This window comes from Humulus lupulus, chromosome 4, assembly GCF_963169125.1.
Source record: "Humulus lupulus chromosome 4, drHumLupu1.1, whole genome shotgun sequence".
Lineage (NCBI taxonomy): Eukaryota > Viridiplantae > Streptophyta > Magnoliopsida > Rosales > Cannabaceae > Humulus > Humulus lupulus.
In genome coordinates, this window is record NC_084796.1 from 234,921,420 (window position 1) to 234,945,896 (window position 24,477).

The 24,477-nt window shown below is 40.5% G+C and overlaps 1 non-coding gene across 1 annotated transcript; it reads right to left on the bottom strand.

Moving 5' to 3' along the window:
* Positions 1–1,634: 1,634 nt before the first annotated feature.
* Positions 1,635–1,741, bottom strand: LOC133833591 (small nucleolar RNA R71). Its single transcript, XR_009892963.1, has one exon. It is a non-coding gene; the product is annotated as a small nucleolar RNA R71 (small nucleolar RNA).
* Between the last annotated feature and the right edge of the window lie 22,736 nt (positions 1,742–24,477).

Genomic DNA, 24,477 nt, shown 5'->3' on the forward strand with positions numbered 1-24,477 from the left:
GCGCTACAGCGCTACAATGGTAGCGCTACAGCACTGGTTTCGCGAATTCTGGCATAATTGGTTATTTTTTATGGGCAATTCAGTCTTTTTCAGAGGGAACTTTCAGTAGGGTTTTTGGGAATCATATAGGCGACTGAGAGAGGCTGAAAAGGGGACGACGACGGCTGGAGTAAGAACACCATATTGGAGGATTCGTCCCTGAGTTTTCTTTATCTTTTTCTGTCAATTTTCATGTTTGTAATTAAACAATTATATGGCTAGAATGAATATCATAGGCTAAATTTTCTTTTAGGGCTTTTATGTGAATCTTTTGGAAACCCTTGTTATGGTTTAATGCAAAATTGAAATTCTTCTTCATCTCTTTCAATTCCTTGCAATCTATGTTAATTGTGCGATTATTGATTGATCACCTCTAATTGCTATTTTATGAATCAAATTAAAATTTGAAAAGTGAAATTTGATATGCTTTGATTGTTTGGATGCAAATTTAATTTAGAACGAAAGTATCTAGGCTATTTGCTTATTTTCTGAGTTGTGTGGCTAATGCCCTCTACATGATTCAACTTACCATAGAAATATAGGAAGTTGTCATTTAGATTGAATTTCATAAGTCTTGACCAGATTATGAATTGTTGTTGCAACTTATTCTTGAATAGAGAGAAGGAGATATAGATGCTTGCATTAGGAAATAACAGGGTGGAAAAATAGAGAATCATAATTGTCCTAATTGTATTCTCTTTGTTAATTTGTTTAATTCTTCATTGCGCTTCGTTAGTATTTTTCTTATTTTAAACTCTCTGATAATTGTTTAATAAAATAGAATTAAAGGATTAATTGATTGGTAATTGATAAATCAATCCTTGAGGACGATACTTGGTTTTTACCATTTTATTACGAACTGCGACTGTGTGCACTTGCATAGCTATAAATATCGCAACAAGTTTTTGGCGCCGTTGCCGGGGACTGAAAATAATTATCAATATCAGTCTAATTAATTTTTATTCTAATTTGATTTTAATTTCTCTTGTATCTAATCTGTTTAGTTGCTTAATTTATCTATCTCAGGTGAATTCTGGTATATGCGTGGCAGAAAAGGAAAGGACACACTTGTTCCTCTGAATCCTGAGATTGAAAAGTCTTGCAATCAAATCAGAAAGAACAAGAGAGAGGCCCAGAAATCTGTGAAGATGGCACAGAATGAAAGGGAAGACAGGAATGTTCAAACTCCTGGAGTTGTACGAGGGGTTCAGGCTCAAACCAATGCTGAGAGGAGCCTGCGAGATTATGTGCTACCCACTTTGACGGGAGTACAAAATAGTATACGCCCACCAACTGTAGAGGCCAACAACTTTGAAATAAAGCCCGCTATTCTACAAATGGTGCAGTCTTCTGTGCAATTCAATGGGTTACCCTCTGAAGATCCTCACACCCATTTGTCTAATTTTCTGGAGTTATGTGGGACCTTCAGATACAATGGAGTGAGTGATGACGCAATCAAGCTCAGGCTTTTCCCATTTTCTCTAAGGGACAGAGCAAAAATTTGGCTGAACTCTCTGCAGCCAAACTCTATTGTCACCTGGCAAGATCTAGCTCAGAAATTTTTGTCCAAATTCTTCCCTCCGTCCAAAGCTGCTAAATTGAGGGGAGAGATAAATAACTTTTGCCAGAATGACGGAGAGTCATTATATGAGGTGTGGGAACGGTTTAAGGAACTCCTGAGAAGATGTCCTCATCATGGCATTGAACAGTGGATGCTAGTACAGAACTTCTACAATGGTTTATGTCCGACAACCAGAACCATTATTGATGCTGCAGCAGGTGGCACTTTTATGAGCAAGAGCGCAACTGGTGCTTATGAGTTGTTGGAGGACATGGCTACAAACAACCATCAATGGTCTGAGGAAAGATCATCAGGAGTTAGAAAGGTAGCTGGGGTGCATGAGCTGGATGCAATCACTGCTTTAACAGCGCAAGTAGCCTCTTTGACCAAGCAGTTGCAACAGAGCAGTGTATCTGCTAATGCGGTTCAGATGGCAGTGAGGTGTGAAATGTGTGGTGGTGCTCATTCTATCGATCAGTGCCCTATCTGTATGAATAACACCCCAATGGATCATGCTCAAGTTCAGGCGGTGGGAAATTTTCAGAGGCCACTCAATAATCCATTCTCCAACAACTACAATCCAGGGTGGCGAAATCATCCAAATTTTTCGTGGAAGAATAATCAAGGCCAACAACCTCAGTTTCAGGGCCAGTTTCAGAATAACATGCCTCAGCCACCTTTGAATCAAGCTTCGTCATCACTACAGCCTAGGCCTCAATAATCAATGCCTCAACCTGAGAGACCTAATGAACTGCAAGCTGCCCTGTTGACTCTTACTAATACTCAGACACAATTTATGACTGACACCAGATCCTCTATTCGAAACCTTGAGACACAGGTTGGGCAGTTGGCCAATATGCTCAATTACAGACCCCAGGGAAACTTGCCTAGTAACACTGAAGTCAACCCCAAGGAGCAAGTTCAGGCAATTACTCTGAGGAGTGGGAAGCAAACAGAGCAGCCTAGACCTCCACAGGCAGTGGTTCAGAAAAAAGAGATGGGTGCACAGTCTGATTCAGAAAGGGTTACTGAAGACCATCAGAAGTCAGAACAAAGTCCCCCAATTGTCATTGAGCAGCCAGTTAGAGTTCCATACCCTTAGAGGCTTAGAAAGACTACCCTTGATAAACAGTTTTCTAAGTTTCTTGAGGTGTTTAAAAAGCTGCACATAAACATTCCTTTTGCTGAGGCCTTGGAGCAGATGCCCAGTTATGTTAAGTTCATGAAGGAGATTTTGTCAAAGAAAAGGAGAATGGAGGACTATGAGACTGTTGCACTCACTGAAGAGTGCAGCGCGATTTTACAAAGGAAGTTACCCCAGAAGCTGAGAGATCCGGGGAGTTTCACCATACCTTGCACCATTGGCAAGTTTGAATGCAAGCATGCCTTATGTGATCTGGGGGCAAGTATCAATCTGATGCCCTTATCTGTGTTTAAAAGACTTTGTTTGGGGGAGGCAAAACCAACAACTGTCACTTTACAGCTCGCAGACCGATCGTTAACACATCCACGAGGTATTATTGAGGATGTTCTTGTGAAGGTGGATAAGTTCATATTTCCTGCTGACTTTATTGTTCTGGACATGGAGGAGGACATAGATGTCCCCATTATTCTTGGTAGGCCGTTTCTAGCCACAGGCCAAGCTCTTATTGATGTTCAAAAAGGAGAGCTTAAGCTTAGAGTTCAAGGAGATAAGGTGGTCTTTAATGTCTTCAAGTCTATGAAGTATCCGGTGGCTAGTGACAGTTGCTTTAGTGTGGATATGATAGAAAAGGCAGTCTCCAAGAGAAGGATGAGCAGTGATGCCTTAGAGGCAGTATTATTGGGTGATGAGGGCGATGATGATGAAGATACTGAGATCAGAGAATGTGTAAACTGGATCAACTCTTTCTTACCATATTGGAAAAAGTTCCAGGAATTAGCGGATGCGACTGATAAACCGCTAACCTCCATTTAGCATCCACCACCGTTGGAATTAAAGGTCCTCCCAGATCACTTGCAATATGCTTATTTGGGAGAGAATGAAACTTTACCGGTCATTGTGTCAGCGGACCTGTCAAAGGTAGAATTGGAGAAACTGTTGAGGGTTCTAAGGAAGCATAAATTGGCCATTGGGTGGACCTTGGCAGATATTAGAGGAATCAGCCCAGCGAAAGTGATGCATAAAATCTTATTGGAGGAGAATGGCAAGCCATCCATAGAGGCCCAGAGAAGACTCAATCCAGCCATGAAGGATGTAGTATTAGAGTAGATTCTTAAATGGTTGGATGTTGGGGTAATCTACCCAATTTCTGATAGTGCATGGGTGAGTCCTGTGCAAGTGGTACCTAAGAAGGGTGGAATGACTGTGGTGAAAAATGAGAACAATGAACTCATTCCAACAAGGACTGTAACGGGGTGGCGGATTTGTATAGACTACCGCAAGCTCAATAAGGCAACAAGGAAGGATCATTTTCCTTTGCCTTTCCTTGATCAGATGCTTGATAGATTGGCAGGCCACAGTTACTACTGTTTCTTGGATGGATATTCTGGGTATCATCAGATTGCTATTGCACCAGAGGATCAAGAGAAACCAACCTTCACATGTCCTTATGGCACATTTGCTTTCAGGAGAATGCCATTTGGACTATGCAATGCCCCTGCAACATTTCAACAGTGCATGATGGCCATATTTTCAGACATGGTAGACCGGTGTATTGAGATTTTCATGGATGATTTCTCTATTTTTGGTTCATCATTCGACCTCTGTTTGGGTCACTTGGAGAACGTGCTGTGTCGTTGTGAGATGGAAAATCTGGTGTTGAATTGGGAGAAATGCCATTTTATGGTGAAAGAGGGGTTTGTTCTTGGCCATAAAATTTCAAGTGAGGGAATTGAGGTAGATAGAGCAAAAATTTCTACCATTGAAAAGCTGCCTCCACCAGTTTCAGTCAAAGGAGTTAGAAGTTTTCTTGGTCGCGCTGGGTTCTATCGAAGATTCATCAAATATTTCTCAAAGGTGTCTAAGCCTCTCTCGAATCTGCTTATGAATGGAGTTGTCTTTGATTTCAATGATGAATGTTTGAAGGCGTTCAATTTCTTGAAAGAAAAGCTTATTTCTGCTCCAATTGTGATAGCTCCGAATTGGGAATTGCCTTTTGAGTTGATGTGTGATGCCAGTGATTACGCAGTGGGGGCAGTTCTGGGACAGTGGATTGACAAGGTATTCAGGTCTATTTACTATGCTAGTCGGACTCTAAATGATGCTCAGCTGAATTATGCTACTATAGAAAAAGAGTTGCTAGCTATTGTGTTTGCTTGTGACAAATTTAGACCATATCTGATTGGCAACAAAGTGATTGTCTACACTGATCACTCTGCCATTAAAATATTTGATGTCAAAGAAAGAAGCCAAGCCCCGCCTGATTAGATGGATTCTGTTGCTTCAAGAGTTTGACATGGAGATTCGTGATAAGAAGGGCAGCGAGAATGTGGTAGCTGATCATCTCTCTAGACTTGAGGTGGAGGAGACTGAAAATAAGAAAGCAGTGCAAATCAATGATCATTTTCCTGATGAGCAGTTGTTTGGGGTAAGTGAAACCTTAGCTGTCCCTTGGTTTGCAGACATAGTGAACTTCTTAGTCGCCAAGATTGTGCCTCCTGAAATGTCAAAGCAGCAATTAAAGAAATTCTTTTCTGAGGTGAAACACTACTATTGGGAGGAACCTATTCTCTATAGGCACTGTGTTGATCAGATTATCAGAAGGTGTGTTCCTGAAGAAGAGATGCAGTCTATTCTTAATCACTGTCATACTCAACAATGCGGAGGGCATTTTGGAGCATCAAGAACGGCGGCTAAGGTATTACAAAGAGGTTTCTATTGGCCTTCATTATTCAAGGATGCCAATGTTTTTGTCAAGGCTTGTGATAGATGTCAGAGAACTGGCAATATCTCGAGGAGAAACGAAATGCCTCTACAAGGGATTCTTGAGGTGGAACTGTTTGACGTATGGGGCATCGATTTCATGGGGCCTTTTCCACCATCTTACAACAATGAATACATTCTATTGGCAGTGGATTATGTATCCAAATGGGTGGAGGCTGCAGCAACTAGAGCCAATGACGGTAAAACTGTCCTTAATTTTCTGCAGAAACATATTTTTACTAGATTTGGCACTCCCCGAGCTCTGATTAGTGATGAAGGGAAACACTTTGTGAATAAGCAACTGGATGCATTGCTGGCTCGTTATGGAGTTTATCACCGAAAAGCTTTGCCTTACCATCCTCAATCAAATGGGCAAGCTGAAGTTTCGAACAGAGAAATCAAGAGCATCCTAGAGAAGACCGTTGACAGTTCGAGGAAGAATTGGTCGAAAAAGTTAGATGATGCGATTTGGGCATACCGAACTGCATTCAAAACACCGATAGGCATGTCTCCTTACAGGTTGGTGTTTGGTAAAGCGTGTCATCTACCAGTTGAATTGGAGCACAAGGCATTCTGGGCTATGAAAAAGTTGAATTTTGATTGGAATGCTGCTAGTGAACGAAGGTTGTTGCAACTGAATGAACTTGACGAGTTCAGAAATGAGGCTTATGAGAATGCCAAGATTTATAAAGAAAGAACAAAGGCTTGGCATGACAAGAACTTAATCAGAAGGGAGTTCCAACCAGGGCAGCATGTACTTCTGTTCAATTCAAGACTTCGACTGTTTCCTGGAAAATTGAAGTAAAGATGGTCAGGGCCATTCACTGTTGTTCAAGCTTTTCCATATGGTTCTGTAGAAGTTCGGGGCAATTCAGGTGATTCCTTTAAAGTCAATGGTCAGAGATTGAAACCTTACTTGGGTGGTACTTTTGATCAAGCAAAGTCTGCCCTTCTTCTGAAGCCTCTTTGAAGAGGGATCCAGCGTCTGGCTAAATGACGTTAAGGACAGCACTTTGAGAAGGAAGTTCTCAGTTGTAAATTTTATTTTATTTTATTTGGTTTTGAACAATGATGGGATTTTGTATTTAGTTGTTATTTTTATTTTCATGTATTTTTGAACCGTGAAAATCGTGAAAAAGAGAAAGAAAAAAAATGAAAAAATGAAAAAAATAAAAAGAATGAAAAAATGATAAATGTGGTGATTTCAGGAGCTATAGCGTTGCACTTGCAGCGCTATAGCGCTCTTCTCAGAGAGGAACAGGCATTTCGGGGGTTACCAGCGCTACAGCGCTGTTAAACCAGTGCTATAGCGCTGGTTCCAGAAGAAAAATTCAATTTCGCGTATAAGCGCTACAGCGCTACCCTTATAGCGCTCTAGCGCTTGACCCAGGAATTTCCTTAAAGATCAGAAAGGTGCGATTTATTTCCTTATTTCCTCATTTCCTCTTCTTTCTTTTTCTTCATCCTCAAAAACTTGTTGCGATATTTATAGCTATGCAAGTGCACACAGTCGCAGTTCGTAATAAAATGGTAAAAACCAAGTATCGTCCTCAAGGACTGATTTATCAATTACCAATCAATTAATCCTTTAATTCTATTTGATTAAACAATTATCAGAGAGTTTAAACTAAGAAAAATACTAACGAAGCGCAATGAAGAATTAAACAAATTAACAAAGAGAATACAATTAGGACAATTATGATTCTCTATTTTTCCACCCTGTTATTTCCTAATGCAAGCATCTATATCTCCTTCTCTCTATTCAAGAATAAGTTGCAACAACAATTCATAATCTGGTCAAGACTTATGAAATTCAATCTAAATGACAACTTCCTATATTTCTATGGTAAGTTGAATCATGTAGAGGGCATTAGCCACACAACTCTGAAAATAAGCAAATAGCCTAGATACTTTCGTTCTAAATTAAATTTGCATCCAAACAATCAAAGCATATCAAATTTCACTTTTCAGATTTTAATTTGATTCATAAAATAGCAATTAGAGGTGATCAATCAATAATCGCACAATTAACATAGATTGCAAGGAATTGAAAGAGATGAAGAAGAATTTCAATTTTGCATTAAACCATAACAAGGGTTTCCAAAAGATTCACATAAAAGCCCTAAAAGAAAATTTAGCCTATGATATTCATTCTAGCCATATAATTGTTTAATTACAAACATGAAAATTGACAGAAAAAGATAAAGAAAACTCAGGGACGAATCCTCCAATATGGTGTTCTTACTCCAGTCGTCGTCGTCCCCTTTTCAGCCTCTCTCAGTCGCCTATATGATTCCCAAAAACCCTACTGAAAGTTCCCTCTGGAAAAGACTGAATTGCCCATCAAAAATAACCAATTATGCCAGAATTCGCGAAACCAGCGCTGTAGCGCTACCATTGTAGCGCTGTAGCGCTAAACTCAGAAACGATACGAGGGAAAAACTGGGCACCAGTGCTGTAGCGCTCTTTTGGTAGCGCTATAGCGCTAAAGTCAGGAACTATCTTCCTGAAAACTGCGTCCAAGCGCTGTAGCGCTGATGTTGTAGCGCTGTTGCGCTTAAGACAGTGCCGAACCTCTTCAAGATTTCTTCCTAGCGCTACGGCGCTCCCAAGGTAGCGATGTAGCGCTACTTACAGAACCACCCAAAAGTCACAAATCCGTCTCGATTTCATTCCATTTTCGCTCCTTTTCAATATTTGCATCACTTAACATCAATAACCCTGAAACAAGAACAAACAAGCATAAATCCGAAATAAAACAACCCTAACTAATGAAAAATAGCCTAAAAACTAGAACCATAAACGAGCCTAAAACTCGTTTATCAAACTCCCCCAAACTAAATCTTTACTCGCCCTCGAGTAAATCCTAAGTTAAACTGACAAAATGAAACAAACACAAAACGAACAGATTAAACCATCATTACTATCTATACTACTTTGCCAAACTCATGAAATCTCAATTGCAATAACAATAACCAGAATTTCAGCTCAATTGCCTTAAAGTCCAATTTGTAGAATTCAATTAGGGAAATAAAAAATATATCATGAAAATGACTGCAACATTTGGACTCTATCATATATGCTCAACTCCTTCCAGACAATTCCACAAACCAAATTTTCAATACGATTGCATCACTTGACCTTCTCCACTAATGTCAATAACACTTGTTTTGAAATCAAAAGGACTTTCACAGGTTATAGCTAGGCTTAGGCAGGGGTAGATAAAATTGTCATTTAAGCTCAATCGTTACCATAAGCATAAAACCTTAAAACCAACCAAATTTTTCTTTACCACACCAAAAATCACCCTTTTATAAAATTAGAGAGAGATTACAACACTTTTCATTTTCTTATATATATATATTTTTCTTTGTTTGTTTTTTTTTTTTTTTATATTTTCTCGAAGACTTCTCTCTCTCTTCTTTTGGTACAATCATACTACATTCCTTACTATTTTTCATTCTTCTTTCCCATAGATTATATGCTTATGATAACAAAGGAAAAGGAAAACAAAATAATGACGTTAGGAAATTTAGGCTTAAATAGTATAATCAAGAATAAAAACCATGTTTAAGGCTCAACAAGGGTGACTAAGGATAATTAAATAAAGGTTGGCTTGAAAGGCACAATCGATCCAATAAAATTGCCTAAATCACTTTTCTAAACACATGTCATCAAGGATTTCGCCTCAAAGGCCAAACAATACAAGTTCTATCGAATTCAAATTGTCATACCACCAACCCTAGTCCAACATATATAATAAACTCCAAATTGATGCATTTTCAAAAAATATTAAAAATTTCCCACAAAACCTTTAAATTAAACTCTAAACCAATTGAACCAAGCACACAGTTGAATTCAATTTCCTTTTCATGAGAAAAACAAAGCAGCAACAGACACGAATGATGGTTTAACAATTACACTACACAACACAAAAAATCAAACAAAAGGCTAAGAGCTAAACTAAACAACGCATAAAACAAAACAAAACAAAATAAGCTCTCCCCCAAACTTAAAATGTACATTTTCCCCAATGTAAGAAAGAAAAGAACAAGGGAAGAGAACTTACCTGACCAGCCACATCAGTATGGCGGTGGTGGTGGAGGGAACGAAGGACCTTCGAAAGGCTGAGATTGCGGAGGTTGAGGTGCAGGAAAACCAGTAAAGGACGGGGGTGGAGGCGGAGAGTAAAACGGAGAGTACGGTGGATAAGGTGGAGGTGGAGCAAAATAAGTGCGATCCGAATCATCTAGCGACCAGCGGTTCAACAAATTGTTTAATTGAGCCACATGACTCACTTCATAATCATATCGCTGGCCTAAATACTGATTCACCATATGCTGCTGCTGAACCACATATTGATTCTGTTGGATTAGATAGTCCAACTTCTCATTGACTTGCTGCAAGCTTGAATTGCTACTGCCACCCAATAAAACTGGTTCATCTTCCTCCTCCACAACAGCTTCCACACGGCGCTTTCCTTTTTTTCTTGCTTGTGGCACATATAAAGAAGGCTCAGGATAGTCATTCATCAAATTAATGGATAATGGTTGCTGCAGCGAATGATAGATATCAGTAACGAACTCTGGAACACCAGCCTTACAGCACAACATTGTGATGACTGATCCATGGGCTAAACCGCCAGTAGTGTGCCCTTTTTCAATGAAATTGATGTTGGCCTTTATCCAAATACTCGGATTAACACTCATGCCCTGCATCAATGCGTACATCAATAAGGCTCGATCTTTAGTCATATCAGATACATGACTAACAGGCATGAATCGAGCACACACAAAGAACGCCCAAAATCTCGCCTCCATGTTAAGCTGGCATGATGCTATACTTTTGGGGAGGCTGCCAGATAAATTCCAAGGGGTGCCTTCAAAACACAGTTTATCAGCCACAGCCGCAAAATCTATAGGTCCGCTCAAGAATTGGGCATATTCCTCCTCCTCCTGTTTGATATGCGGGACTTTGAACACCCTATTAATCGCTTCAGCAGTGAAGGGCACACGTTTTCCTCGAACAAAGACTGTGTCATTGTGTTTATCTCGTAAGTTGGCATAAAACTCATACACCAACGACACATTAGCCTGAGCAAGCCTAGTTACAAAATCGCCCCATTTCCTATTCATGAGATTCACCCGAACCCGTTCAAAAACCGGATGAGCAAACGGTTCAGACTGAAATTCCACTTCCCTCTCGGGGATCAAAGGTTTCCTGACAAATTTCTCATACCGCTCCTGAGGCTGGAAATTGATAAATCGAGTCTCATCATACTCATGCTCAGAACTTTTTTCCCTAGGTTGAGACGCAGTTGCTTGCCCCTTTCCCTTATCCTTATTTCTGCCCGCTCTACTCTTGGGTGCCATTATCTCTATTATCACCAAAACCACAAGACAAATTTTTTTACAGCACCTCCCCTATCAATGGACCCTTTTCCTCTTCACAAACAGTAACAATATTCAACCTTTCAAGCAAATCAACTAGAATCCCCAAACCCAAGCCACAGAAGGGATTCACCCTCTTCAATCAATCAAGGCCAGCCAATCCCAAATATCACAACAGAACAAATCGGAAGAGGGAAGGGAAGGAGACCACTTACCAAACCTTTGCAATTGATTCCCTTAAGCTTGAATGTGAATACCCCCTTCAGAATTTCCACTTTTTTGCAAGAAATTAGATCAATGAATTCCTAGGGTTTCAAAATAGATTTGGGGCACAATTGAAATAAGTTGGAAAGAAAGAAAAGAAAGAAGGAAATAAGAGGAAGAATGAAGGAAAGATGGAGGGTGTGTGGGGAATTTTCTGGGAAAAAGGGCTGCAATGGAAAGGCTATGGAGGCTGTGGAAAGGATGGGAATAAGGAAATAAGGATGAAGAAAAAGAAAGAAGAGGAAATGAGGAAATAAGGAAATAAATCGCACCTTTCTGATCTTTAAGGAAATTCCTGGGTCAAGCGCTATAGCGCTAAGGGTATAAATGTGATAAATGGGATATGTATGTGATTTATCTGTGCAGCACGAACCGAGACAGTCCTAGGGAGCGGTTGTTGAGAAAGTCACAACGGGGTCTAGAATTCGACTCAGGGTGAGTGGAGGGGTATTTTGGGTATTAGATGTATTATGGGGTTATCGGGTTATGGAAATAAATATTCGGAGATATATTTGAGGTTAGAATGTCTAGGAGGGAATATTGGGGAAATTTACCATTTTGCCCTCGGGGACATTTTGGTACCCCTAGCCTTGAGGTAACCTTATAGACTTAAGTTAAATAAAACAAAACTTAGAATTGTTTAGAACATTTGGAAACTGATTCCTTCTCTCTCTCTTGAAGTGGTTTTCTTTCCTTTGGAAGCTTACGGAAAATCTTGGTGAAGTTAGCTAGAAGTTAAGGGAATTCAGTTGGGAAAATATTTGGAGCTAGAAGCCTGAGGCTTAAGGACCAAATTCAGAGACTAAGTTCAGCAAGGGTAACCTTTAAATTACAAGGTTTTGGCTTGAAGTTTCTCCTGTTTCTTTTAGAATATGCATGTAGTTGGGTGAAGGATTGATTTTGGGTTTTATGAGGTTTTTGGTTTAAGTTCTTGTTAGGTTTTGCTGTTGTGATTGTCTTAAGACTTATGTGATTAATGTTTGGATTGTTAGGATGATTGGCTGGGTTTTAGAAGAGAAAGTGGAGGATTTTTCTGGGTTCGAAGGGTCGGGCCGCGACATTGCTCTTGTTGAGTCGCGACCCTCTGAAGCATTTGGGTGGCCTGGAAGAAGGGCGGGCCATGACATGCCTTAGCTAGGGCCATGGCGTGCATGCCCTGTTTTGGGTGTGCTATCGGGTTTGGGGGCGGGCCGCAGCTCTTAGTGCCATTTTGTGTTTTTAAGTGTGTTTAAGCTTGGGAACTCAAAGGTTAAGGCTCGGGATGGATTGTATCACCCGGATTGATAGAATTCAAGGTCCTGGAGATTAGAGATATGGCTCAAAGTTATTTATTGGATTAGAAATTGATTGATGAATGTTGTTAATGTTGGAAATGTGCCCTGAAAGCATATGTAGTGGACATTGTTTTTATGAAATAAATAAATAAATTGAATTTGTTATGCATATATTTTATGGACTATATTATTCTATGATAATATTATGTAAATATCAGGAAAATTCCTAAGTTCATGAATGTAATCTCAAACACATATTAGTACGAGAGGATTGTGTTTGAGATAAATGAACTTGAATAGTTCGCAGTAAAATAAAGTTATGGAATCTTTAGATTAATTACTGCAAGTACGGTCCACTAGTATTATGAATACATGTGATCTAGATCCGGATCACTAGTGTGGTAGGACACTTTAGTGGAGGTGCTTTATATATTAGATAATATATAGAACTGGACCAGATATGTTTATTAATACTTAGTTAAATACCGTTTCGAAGTATTAATTAAATATATCAACTGATGATCATATACAAATAGATCTTAATCCTGAGGTTACTATGAACTCCTGCTTATGTTATATGAGTTCTTTGATTCACTTGTTAGGGTCTGTCAGAATGATCAGGCTAAAAACTTTTGTTTTGGGAACTCATTAGTATAGATGGCTGGGGACATAGTATACAGATATGAAATCTATACCTTCTCGCAAGAGATTGAATGATGGTTCTCTTAAGGGTTGACTTTTGGGACTGAAAAGTTATTGAGCTCAAATTCATAATTTAGTTATGAATTAACCTTCACTAGTAGAGTCAATGGTACTTAAGGAAACAAGACATAATTAATAGGGTAAAACAGTAATTTTATTCCCGATTAATTATGAACCATTATTAGAGGGTCAAGTTGTATGCAATGATTAAATCAATGGACGCTTTATGATTATAAAGTACTCAGTAAATGAAATGTCTATAATTACAAGAGTTCAATCTCATATTTATAGTGGAATAATCATGAGATTAATAAATTAAGATTATTTAATTAAAGAGTTTAATTAATAATCTCAAATTTATTGGAGCTTGGAATTATAGGTCCATAGGTCCCCATAGCGGCTCTATCAACATTGTTCAAGGTAAGAGTTTATATGAAGGGAAAATAGTTTAAAGACATATTTAGGAAGAAATTTGTTCTTCAGGCCAAATATGCAATTATGTGATAATGGTGATTGATTAATTAATTACAAATTAGTTTTAGTTAACCAAATTAATTGATATTTAATTATTATATAATTTTCGAAATTATATTAAATAATTAAATTAATTTTCAAATTTTAATTAAATAATTAATTATAATTTTTTGAAATTATAATAAATTAAATATTTAATTTCGAAAATTTGGGTTTATTTAATTAGTAGAATTAATTAAATATCTTTATTTGAGTGGGAGATAATAATCTGATAAGTTCAAATTGGATTTGAATTTAAAAGATTGATATTTATTCAAATAATTAATTATATTTGATAATTAATTAAAAAGATAATTAATTTGAATTAGCTATCAGGTTGTTAGATCTTATCCGACAAAGAAATTTGAATAAATAATTAAATAAAAATTGAAAAACTAATATCCCTAGAAATTAGGAAGCTACACGTTCACACACAGTCCATAGACTGTGTGTGGCGTGTAGAGCAGTATTTTTCAGGGATGGGATTTTCAATTTTATTTGTTTAATTAATTAATTAATGGATAATTCAAAAATTGGGTTTTCGTATTTTTTCATTAATGGAATAATTAATTAATTAAAAATTAAATTGTAAAATGGTTACAGATTTAATTTTTAAATTTTGAATTTTTTCTGTTAAGTATGACTGATCAGAAAATTATTCAGAGAAGATACGTAAAGAGAGTGAGACTACTCTGACAATTTTTCACTCTGTGAAAATAGAACGATAGTTTTCTCTCCCTGAAAATAAAGAACCCATTCTGAGGCCTATTCTCTTGATCTCATGTGTTGAGTACATCAAGTAGAATCACAAATAAACTATCCTTCATTCTCTAAGTGCCCACACATTTCTTGAGGTATAGAGAACGCTTTGGAAGATCTTGGTGTGAGTACGTGTAGCGGCTTGGATAGGAAGATCGTTCTAAATACGAGAAGATAGCAAGGACACTTGATAGGCTTCAAGAGGTATGGTTTCTATCACTATCTTGCTTATGATTAATGTATGTATATTAATGGATCCACATATTTAAAGGTAGTTTAAATATGTTACAAAATTTTTTTTGTACACTGGGCCAACCACACCACCTTTCCGCTGCGTATTAGGAAACTCGTTCCTAACAGTTAATGTGTTGTGACTAGGGTTTCAGCGAGGCTCAAGTTAGAGGACTATGCTCAGGATATCAGTGATCGGAGAGCTCGGGACGCAGGTAAGAAAACCATTGTTCCCATAGAGCTTGTATGCAGGGCGGAGCCCCAATGTGTTTGAATTGCAGGGCGTAGCCCTTTGATTGAATTTGTTAGTGTTCAATATATGTTTATTATGCTATGAATGTAAATGTGTAAATGTTCGGCAAGAGCCGGGAACGGCGCATGCCGAAGTCGGCAGGGGCCGGGAAATGGCAAGGGGCCGGGAACAACGTTATTAACGATTAACTGTTCAACAATAAAGACAAAACTAAAATAACACACAATAAACTAAAAGAAAAATAATAAAAATAAAAACAAAGTCAATGAAAAGACCCTCCCCCAAACTTAAATTTCACATTGTCACCAATGCGACATGAAGACTAGGAGAGAAGACTTACCTCTAAAGACATGCCACATCAGTATGGCGGAGGTGGTGGTGGTGGGTTGTATGGATTAAATTGTGGTTGAGGGGTGAAGTAGTTTCATCAGCAGAACTCATCGTCCACCTAGTGACCAAAGCATTCAATTCGTCGACATGTACACGCCCATACTTATTCTATTGTACCAAGTAATCATTGTAGTGTTGATTTTGGCGGATGCGACTGGATTAAATACTGATTTTGGCGGATGATATAATCCAGTCGATCGTGAGTACGTTGAGTGTTTTCAACAATAGGCCCACCAAGTGCCAAATGTGATATGGGGTTATTAAGACCCGCGTCATCAGCTCCCACCTCTACCATGTGGTCAGTGTCGGCTGCTTCATCGGCCCTTCGACGCTTATAATTTTGCCCAGGTGATGGCGGGATAAGAAAGACCGGAGGAAATGTAGCAAACAGAGTTTGATTAATTGGCCCCATGGACTTCTGAACCAGATCACTGGCAAAGACTGGTACATCATAAGGGGCACACAGGGTCGAGATAAAAGTACCATGAGCAACACCAGCAGTAGTGTTGAACCTACTGATATTGCGGATGCTATAACGAATGACTCGGCCCACATCAACTGTCATCTTTGTCATGATAGAAAATACCAACAAACAACACTCTCTATCAATAGTAGATAAGTGAGAGGTAGGCAACATGCGGGAACTAACAAAAAAAAAAAGCCCAGTCCTTGGCAAGCGGATTAAGTTGCCACCAGTTCATGTCTTTGGGCTTGCCATGCTGATAATTAAAACTAGCCCCCTCCATATTCAAAGTTTCAGCCACTGTATTATAATCAGGCACACTAAAGTGAGCCAACTGCCAATCCTCATCGTCAAGCGCAAACAACGTAGGGAGGTGCAGCAATGAATTATATGAATAAATTTCTGTAGGCACCCTTTTACCCCGAATAAAGTTTTGATGTTCTGCATCAAGGTACGGGAAATTAGCATAAAACTCAAACATTTGGGAGTAATTGGTCATCCCAACGCGGGTGGAGTTGCAGAAAACACCCCAATTTTGTCTCTCTATCTCAGCCTGAATGAGATCATAGGCGGGATTATTTTCAAACGGTTCATCTTGAAACTCAAATCCCCTCTCCCTAACCACAGATTTCTCATGAATTTTTTTGAACATATCGGACGCCTGCTTATTGACAAATAAGTTAGTATCATAATCAATAGTAGGAGGTGGTGGGCAGTTATGGTCTCGGGATGAGGACACTTTCTTTGAAGAGGCACCTCTTGCGGGATTTCTCTTAGGACCGATTACACTAATACAAAACAAAGACTGCCCCCAAATTTTTTGAGAAAAATTGAGCAGAACCTCCCCTTTTTTCCCACTCCCCAAAAATCACAAAATTACAATAGACAAGCAACCCAACCACTTACACCAGATAAAAGCATTCAATTTCTCAATAAAAATTCACAAACACAGTCCAAAATAAGATACTCAATGCAATCCAAGTCTCCCATAAGAAATCACTACAAAGAGAAGTGATACTTACTTGAATGTGAGAGCCCTTCTTCTTCTTATATCTTTAGCAAGTGAGATACTCAAAATGGGGAAATGAGTAATGAAAATGGAGAGAAAGGAAGTTAGGGCTGGTGTTTAGGTTGAAAAGGAAGAGAGAATGAAGAAAAAGGTTCAAATTTTGGGGGTTTTATGTTGTCTGCGCAACACAGGCCGTGACCCGCCTCAAAATTCTAAAAAAGCTGAAGAGGCATGCCATGGCATTAGTCTCTCCATGCCCTGGCTCTACATCACCATGCTACGGCCCACCCCAATTTTTTTTCTGAATTCCCGGGCCTCTTGAACGAGCTATGCCGCGGCTCTATAAGACTATGTTGCGGCCCTTAAGGATTTTTGTTTATTTTTTTGTTTTTCTATTTTTTTCATTTTTCATGATTCGAAATGTACAAAAATAAACCAAATATCCATAATTTACAAGTGCGAAAATAATAAAAAATAATATAACTAAATAGGGTGCCTCCCACAAGCGCTGTCGTTAACGTCATTTAGCCGGACGCTGAACTCCTCTTCAAAAAGGCTTCAAAAGAAGAATTGACTTCGCCTGATCAAACATACTGCCCAGATATGGCTTCAACCACTGACCATTCACCTTGAAAGACTCTCCATTTTTTCCTTGCACCTCCACCGAGCCATATGGAAATACCTTCACAACAGTAAAAAAACCCGACCATCTGGACTTCAATTTGCCAGGAAATAGCCTCAACCGTGAATTAAAAAGAAGTGCTTGCTGTCCAGGTTGAAATTGTCTTCTGACTAGGTTCTTCTCATGCCAGGCTTTTGTACGCTCCTTATAGATTTTTGCATTTTCGTATGCCTCGTTACGAAATTCATCAAGTTCATTCAATTGAAAAATTCTATTTTCACTAGCAGCAGTCCAATCCAAGTTTAACTTTTTCATTGCCCAATATGCCCTGTGCTTTAGCTCAACTGGAAGATGGCAAGCTTTCCAAAAAACTAAGCAATATTGGGACATACCTATCGACGTTTTAAATGCCATTCTGTAAGCCCATAGTGCATCATCCAACTTCTTTGACCAGTTTTTCTTGAACTATCCAGAGTCTTTTCAAGGATACTTTTCACCTCCCTGTTTGAAATTTCAGCTTGACCATTTGACTGGGGGTGATATGGAAATGTAGTGCAGTGGTAGACACCATAACGAGCTAACATTATATCAAGTTGTTTGTTGAAAAAATGACTCCCTTCATCGCTAATGAGAGCTCGGGGTGTACCAAAATGGGTGAAAATGTGTTTATGGAGAAAGTTCAATACAGTTTTTCCATCATTGGTCTTTGTCATAGTAGCTCCACCCATTTGGACACATAATCAACAGCTAATAGGATATACTCATTATTGTACGACGGTGGAAACGAGCCCATGAAGTCAATGTCCCAAACATTAAACAGCTCGACCTCCAAAATCACATTGACAAGAATCTCATTTCTCCTTGAGATATTGCCAATGTGCTGGCACCGATCACAAGCCTTCACAAAAACGTTAGCATCTTTAAATAAAGTTGGCCAATAAAAACCACTCTGCAATACCTTAGCTACTGTTCTTGTGGCTCCAAAATGTCCACCACATTGCAAGTTGTGGCAGTGGGCAAGAATAGAATGCATTTCATCCTCAAGTACACAACGGCGAATAATTTGATCAACACAATGCTTAGAGAGAATAGGCTCCTCCCAGTAGTAATGCTTCACCTCATAGTAAAATTTCTTCAACTGTTGACTTATCATTTTAGGAGGCACAAGCTTTGCAACAAGGAAATTCACAATATCCACAAACCAAGGCACAATGGGATTTTCACTTACCCCAAACAACTGTTAATCTGGAAAGGAGTCATTGATCTACACAGCTTTCTCATTCTGGCTCTCTTCTATTTCTAGTCTATACAAGTGATCAGCTACAAGGTTTTCAGTACCCTTTTTTATCGCGAATCTCCATATCAAACTCTTGTAGCAATAGAACCCATCTAATTAAGCGAGGTTTTGCGTCCTTCTTAGTCATCAAGTAGTTGATAGCAGAGTGATCAGTATACACATTCCCCTTATTACCAATCAAATAAGGTCTGAACTTGTCAAAAGTGAAGACTATGGCTAGTAACTCTTTTTCTGTTGTGGTGTAATTCAACTGTTTATCATTGAGAGTTCTACTGGCATAATAAATTGAGTGAAATAAATTTCTAATACGCTGCCTCAAAATTGCACCCACATCATAGTCACTAGCGTCACACATCAATTCGAATGGTAAGTCCCAGTTTGGAGCCACAACTTGTACACCCTGAACATCAGCACGTACCTTGTTGAGGCAGCTCGGGTACAGTGACCTATCTAAAAGCCATGATTAACATTCCACGTGTCCACCATTCATCTGAGGAAATTCGATACGACCCCTTAGACAAATAGCTCAGAGAGACCGCGAGCTAGTTTGGTCCTAGAATTGCATCACCGATCAGACATACTCCTTTCTCGATAAGATCTCCATCTCCTCCTCATCCTACTCGAGACATTCCTGCATATGGAAACAGCAGGAGGAATCTCCCTCCCGCTGCTCTTGCTCATCCCCCACGAGCGCATGGAAATGTCCTAGATCCTCACCCTCGACAGCAGGCCCTGAGATTCTCCAATGGGAGTTATTGGACCGAAAGCCACCGAAGTGATAGATCTGGTGGAGATCTGAGAAATCATCTAAGTTCGGCACAAAGCCCTCGAGCTGCCCTGCGGACCGACCTTCGAGATCGCCTCAACTCGCAGAGGGGAGATCCGACTAGAAATGAAAGTCGTGCTCGCTGAGAGGATGGTCCTTTTGAAATACGTGACAACGCGAATGTCCCACCAAACCAAGCTTAAGCTTGGATGGACAATAACCCGCCTAACGCATACAATGGGATAAGAGCTGTTGAACAGCCCTAGAACAACCAAGGGACCAAAGACCAAACCCTCGAAAGGTTAGCTCAGATGGAGGAGTTGATGAAGAGACTCCTATCAAAAAAGGGAAAAGACAAATATGACTCGGGGGACAAGCTCGAGCTTTTTGCCCCCAACATCGCAGCAACGGCGTACCCGCTGGGTTTCTGGATGCCCCATCTATCCAAATTTGATGGAGACGGAGATCCGTCGGATCACTTAGGGATGTTCAACACCCTGATGATGGCCCATTATATCGGGCCCAAGCTGAGATGCTTGGTATTCCCTTCGACTCTGATCAGGCCAGCTAGGCAATGGTTTAAGCAATATAAGAAACATTCTATCAGCTAGTGGAAAAGTTTCTTTGCTGATTTCAAGAGGGCATTCCGAGCCTCTCAAGAAGTTCGCGTCAAGGCGGACTCCCTTGCAAACGTAAAGTAGCAGCCCGGAGAACCCTTAAAAGCCTATCTGAGCAGGTTTTCCAATGTTATGGGCCGAGCTAGAGATGCGGACAAAAGTTCGAGACTCATGGCTATGAGAATTCGAATCCTTGTTGGGGGCAACCTATGGAAAGAAATCCAGATGAAGGGCATCAACACCGTGGATGAATTACTAAACAAGGCCTAGAGATGGATAAACTTGGAAGAAGCACGAGCGTCGGTCGCAGGAACCAGCCAAGACTCTGACCAGCCTGCTGGAGCGAAAATGGACGTCGTAACTACGACTCAAACCATTGCCCAGAATAACCAGGGGGAGGAAGCAAGAGAAAGGGAAATGGTGAGGGCGACCAAAATGGTCCTAAGAAAAACAAGCCTGTGGAGAAGTTCAAACCAGTCTACGCTATTTATGCCGACCTCACAGATACTAGAGAGCATATTTTTTTGGCAAATTATGCTCACCTTCCTTGGAAAAAGCCAGAGCCCTTAAAAGATCAAAGGGAAAAAAAGGACCCTTCCAAATTTTGTCGATTCCACAACGACATTGGTCACAACACAGACGATTGCAGGCATTTGAAGGATGAGATCGAGACACTTACCAGGGTCGAACCCTTGGCCCAGTATGTGCGGAATCAAGTCCCTTCCAGTCAGCTCGCTGGGCAAAGCACTCAACAAGCTCCAGAGGCACCTATAAACCAGCCCAGGGCCCGGGTAAATCAGGATACCCCTCCTCCCATAGTAGGGGGAGAGATAACCACCATCTCCAGAGGCCCTCATCTAGCAGGCACGAGCAGAGGTGCCCAGAAGAGATACATTAAATAACTAAGGTCTCATAACGGAGTTGAGTTTGTCCCGGAGCAGCATCTGCCTAAACAGCAGTGATTGGAGAGATAGCCAATCAGTTTTACCGAAGAAGATGCGAGTCATGTCTAGTTCCCGCATAACGATCCTCTAGTCATAATTGCCCAGCTCGCCAATCGGAGAGTTAGGAGGATACTAGTTGATAATGGGAATTCGGTGAACCTGTTGTTTCAGTCCACGTTAGAAAAAATGGGGTTGTCTGTAACTGAGCTGAAGGCCACCTCCATGACGTTGTGTGGGTTTTCTAGTGAAGGGACAGCAGCGATAGGAACAACTGAGTTAGTAATAACCTTGGGTGAGGGACCCTGAACTATTTCCAAGCTCCTTGAGTTTTTGGTCATCGATTGTCCCACCACGTACAATGCAATTTTGGGTCGCTGCAGGCATTCGAAGCCATAACTTCTATCCGCCACCTCGTAGTCGAATTCCCCTCCTCTACGGGGATATGTACGGTCTGAGGCGATCAGCTCGCTGCCAGGGAATGCTATAGCATTTCCATGAAGGGAAAGTCACAACCCCAGCAGCAGACGATGGCCATCCAAGACGGGAGCGAGGAATCCGAGGAAGTGAGGAATAGGCCTGGGATAGAAGAACCTTAGCAAGTCGATGGCGTAGGTACCACCTTGAGTGATGATATTGACCCAAGAGTAGGTGAAGATAAATTTGAGCTCCAGGCTATCAAAGAGCTCAAAGAGGAAAACATCGATCCCAAAGACCCTTCGAGGGTGATTAGGCTCGGGAAAAACCTTGGCGATGAGAGAAAGGCGGAGCTGTAATGCCCTGAATTCTCCGATGTGTTTAGCGGCATGAATAGTAGGCCGGGAGGGCCATATTTGCCTAATTATGTTATTAATTGATAAATGCATGTATATGTTGATTATATTATGATATGATGTGAAATGCATGCATGTGAGTCCATATTTCTTATTACAGGGGTGTGATGATAATCTGGCCCGTTGAGGGTAATTTGTGTATTTGGGTGCATAACTTGATTTGTGAATGAGATTCCATTATTATGGAGATATATACGAGCAATTTGACATGAGACGGATATTTTTAGTGGATTAGCGGTTTTGTCATAACGGGGTCAATTTTGGGGTAATAGAAATGTTCATTTGGTGATAAATTGGGAATATTTGGGATCAGGGTGAAATTCTGGAGGTTTTGACTATAATGTCCCCGGGGGTGTTTTCGGGACCCCTAGCATTAGGTTTTATTTGAGGTTACTTAAGTTTGAAGTAGCTGTCAGATAGAACGTACGATAAGAAAACCTTCCGTTCTCCCTTTTCAAGGTCTGTTTTACTGTTTAAGCCTTTTTAACGAAATCTTGAGTTCTAGGAGTCGGAATCGAGTGAGGATCGAGGCATAGTGATCCTAGGAAAGATTAGAAGCTTCTTAACCGAAGGATTCGACAGAAAACAACCCAATTGAAGGTAATCGAAGTTTAAGTTTTGAGTTTTTCCGAGTTTCTAAGCTTTGAATTGATTTTGTGAATTGTTGAGTTTCCGATCCGTTTGAACCTTGGGTTTTGAGGGTTTTGATGCATGGGGGAGCTTGGGAACTTTGTTTTGATGATTGGGGAATGTTTAGGGATGATTTTGGAGGCTTTGGAGTGTTAGAAACGCGGTTGGGAATGGCCCAGGGTGGAGCGCCGCGGCCCTGTTCTTGAGGCGCCGCGGCCCTTCTTTGAAGAAGCGGGTGGAGCCTTTACCCTTGCTGGGCGCCGCGGCCCTTGATGAAGGGCGCTGCGGCCCTTGCCTCTGGGAACCCTGGGGGCCGCGGCCCAAGGTGCTAGGGCCGCAGCCCTTGCCCTGTTTTCGCCCCGTTTGCTCGTTTTGATCCCGAGAACCTAGTTTTAGGCCTTGGGAGTGTCCTTACTACTTGGATTAGTTTGGATTGATCTCTTGGGGGCTAGATAATATCTTGAGAACCCTTGATTATCTTGATTATTGATGGTATTCCATATGTGTTGTGACTAGGTAACCGCTAAAGGACTAAATGCTAAACCGTTCTCAAGGGTCGTTCTTTTGTTCATTCTAGCTCGAATCAAAGGTAAGAAAACTGCACCCCAAATGTGACATGCGTGGATATTCATGAGGCATGTGACTGTGCGAATATGGACATGGATTGAATATAGAATGCTTAGCATATGTTGCTCATTTGTGCATGGTACTGACTTATTAGTCAGGTTTGGCAAGGGTGCTAGTATCAACTGTGAAGTTGTGACTTATTAGTCAGGTTCGGCGGTGGTACTGGGCACTGATCACGTTGAGCTGACTTATTAGTCAGGACGGCCTTGGCGTGTGTCACGCAAGCAGTAAGATTTGATCCAATCGATTGTTAGCATTGAATGACTCAAAGAGCATTAATGCCAGACCGACCCCAAGGGTCGATGAATGAAATAAGCGCTTGGAGGCTAGTGGCTTACTTAGCAGCCATTCTCCCATCTGAATTAGTGACATGCATGGCAGTCACTCAGTACGGTTATCAGAACCTGTTAAAGGCTAGTGGCTTACCTATCAGCCACTCTTCCATTTGATTTAGTGACTTGCTTGTCAGTCACTCAGTGTGGTTTATCAGGACCTCATGTGGTGTTCACTCATTTGTTTGAAGCTTTAAGCTCAGTGTGGTTATAATGATAATCATTTGATAATGTTTATATAAAGTGTTATGTTTTCTTGCTGGGCCTTGGCTCATGGGTGCTATGTGGTGCAGGTAAAGGGAAAGAGAAGCTCACCTAGCCTTGAGTGGAGAGCTGATGTGGTGGTGTGTACATATGCAGCCGCTTGACCACCACGGTCAAGGTGTTCTCAGAGGAACTAGGGGGTTTACCCTATTTTTGCCGCTTAGGTCGGCGGGACTGTAACTTTACAACAGTAGTGACCATTTTGTACTGAGAACAACTTGTAAATGTTTTGTTTAGCTCTGCAGAGCAGTTTGTAATGAAAATCTCCATTTCCCTTTTTATTGGTTTTATACCTTAGCCTGATAATTACACTTAGAGCACGTTTTTGACCAAATGACTCAGGCAATGAGTCAAATTTCTGGTCCACCGTTCACCGTAACCGTTCTGGGGTAGCCAGGGCGTTACAACTTGGTATCGGAGCAATGCCAAGGTTAAGGTTCCTGTAGACTGGCTGGGCATGTACACACATCACTGAAGTCAAGCTCGACTCTTGGTTTGGTAAACTCTTTATGAAGCTATGTGCATAACTGCCTAAATGTGGTACAAATGCTTTACCTGTATGCATGAGACACTGTGTTGGCCTTGTGCCCCTGAAATATTATGAACTGTTATGTGATACATGTTGAGTGCTGAGTGCCATGAACATGTATCTGCTTGTGTATATTGAATGACTGTGGAATATGATAATTGTCTGCTTGTTCTTGGACCGTGAGGCGGCAAGAGGTTTAGTTATTACTACCTGACTGGCCGTATTGACTATTGTTTCAGTAGGGTATCAGTGACAGAATGAACCCAG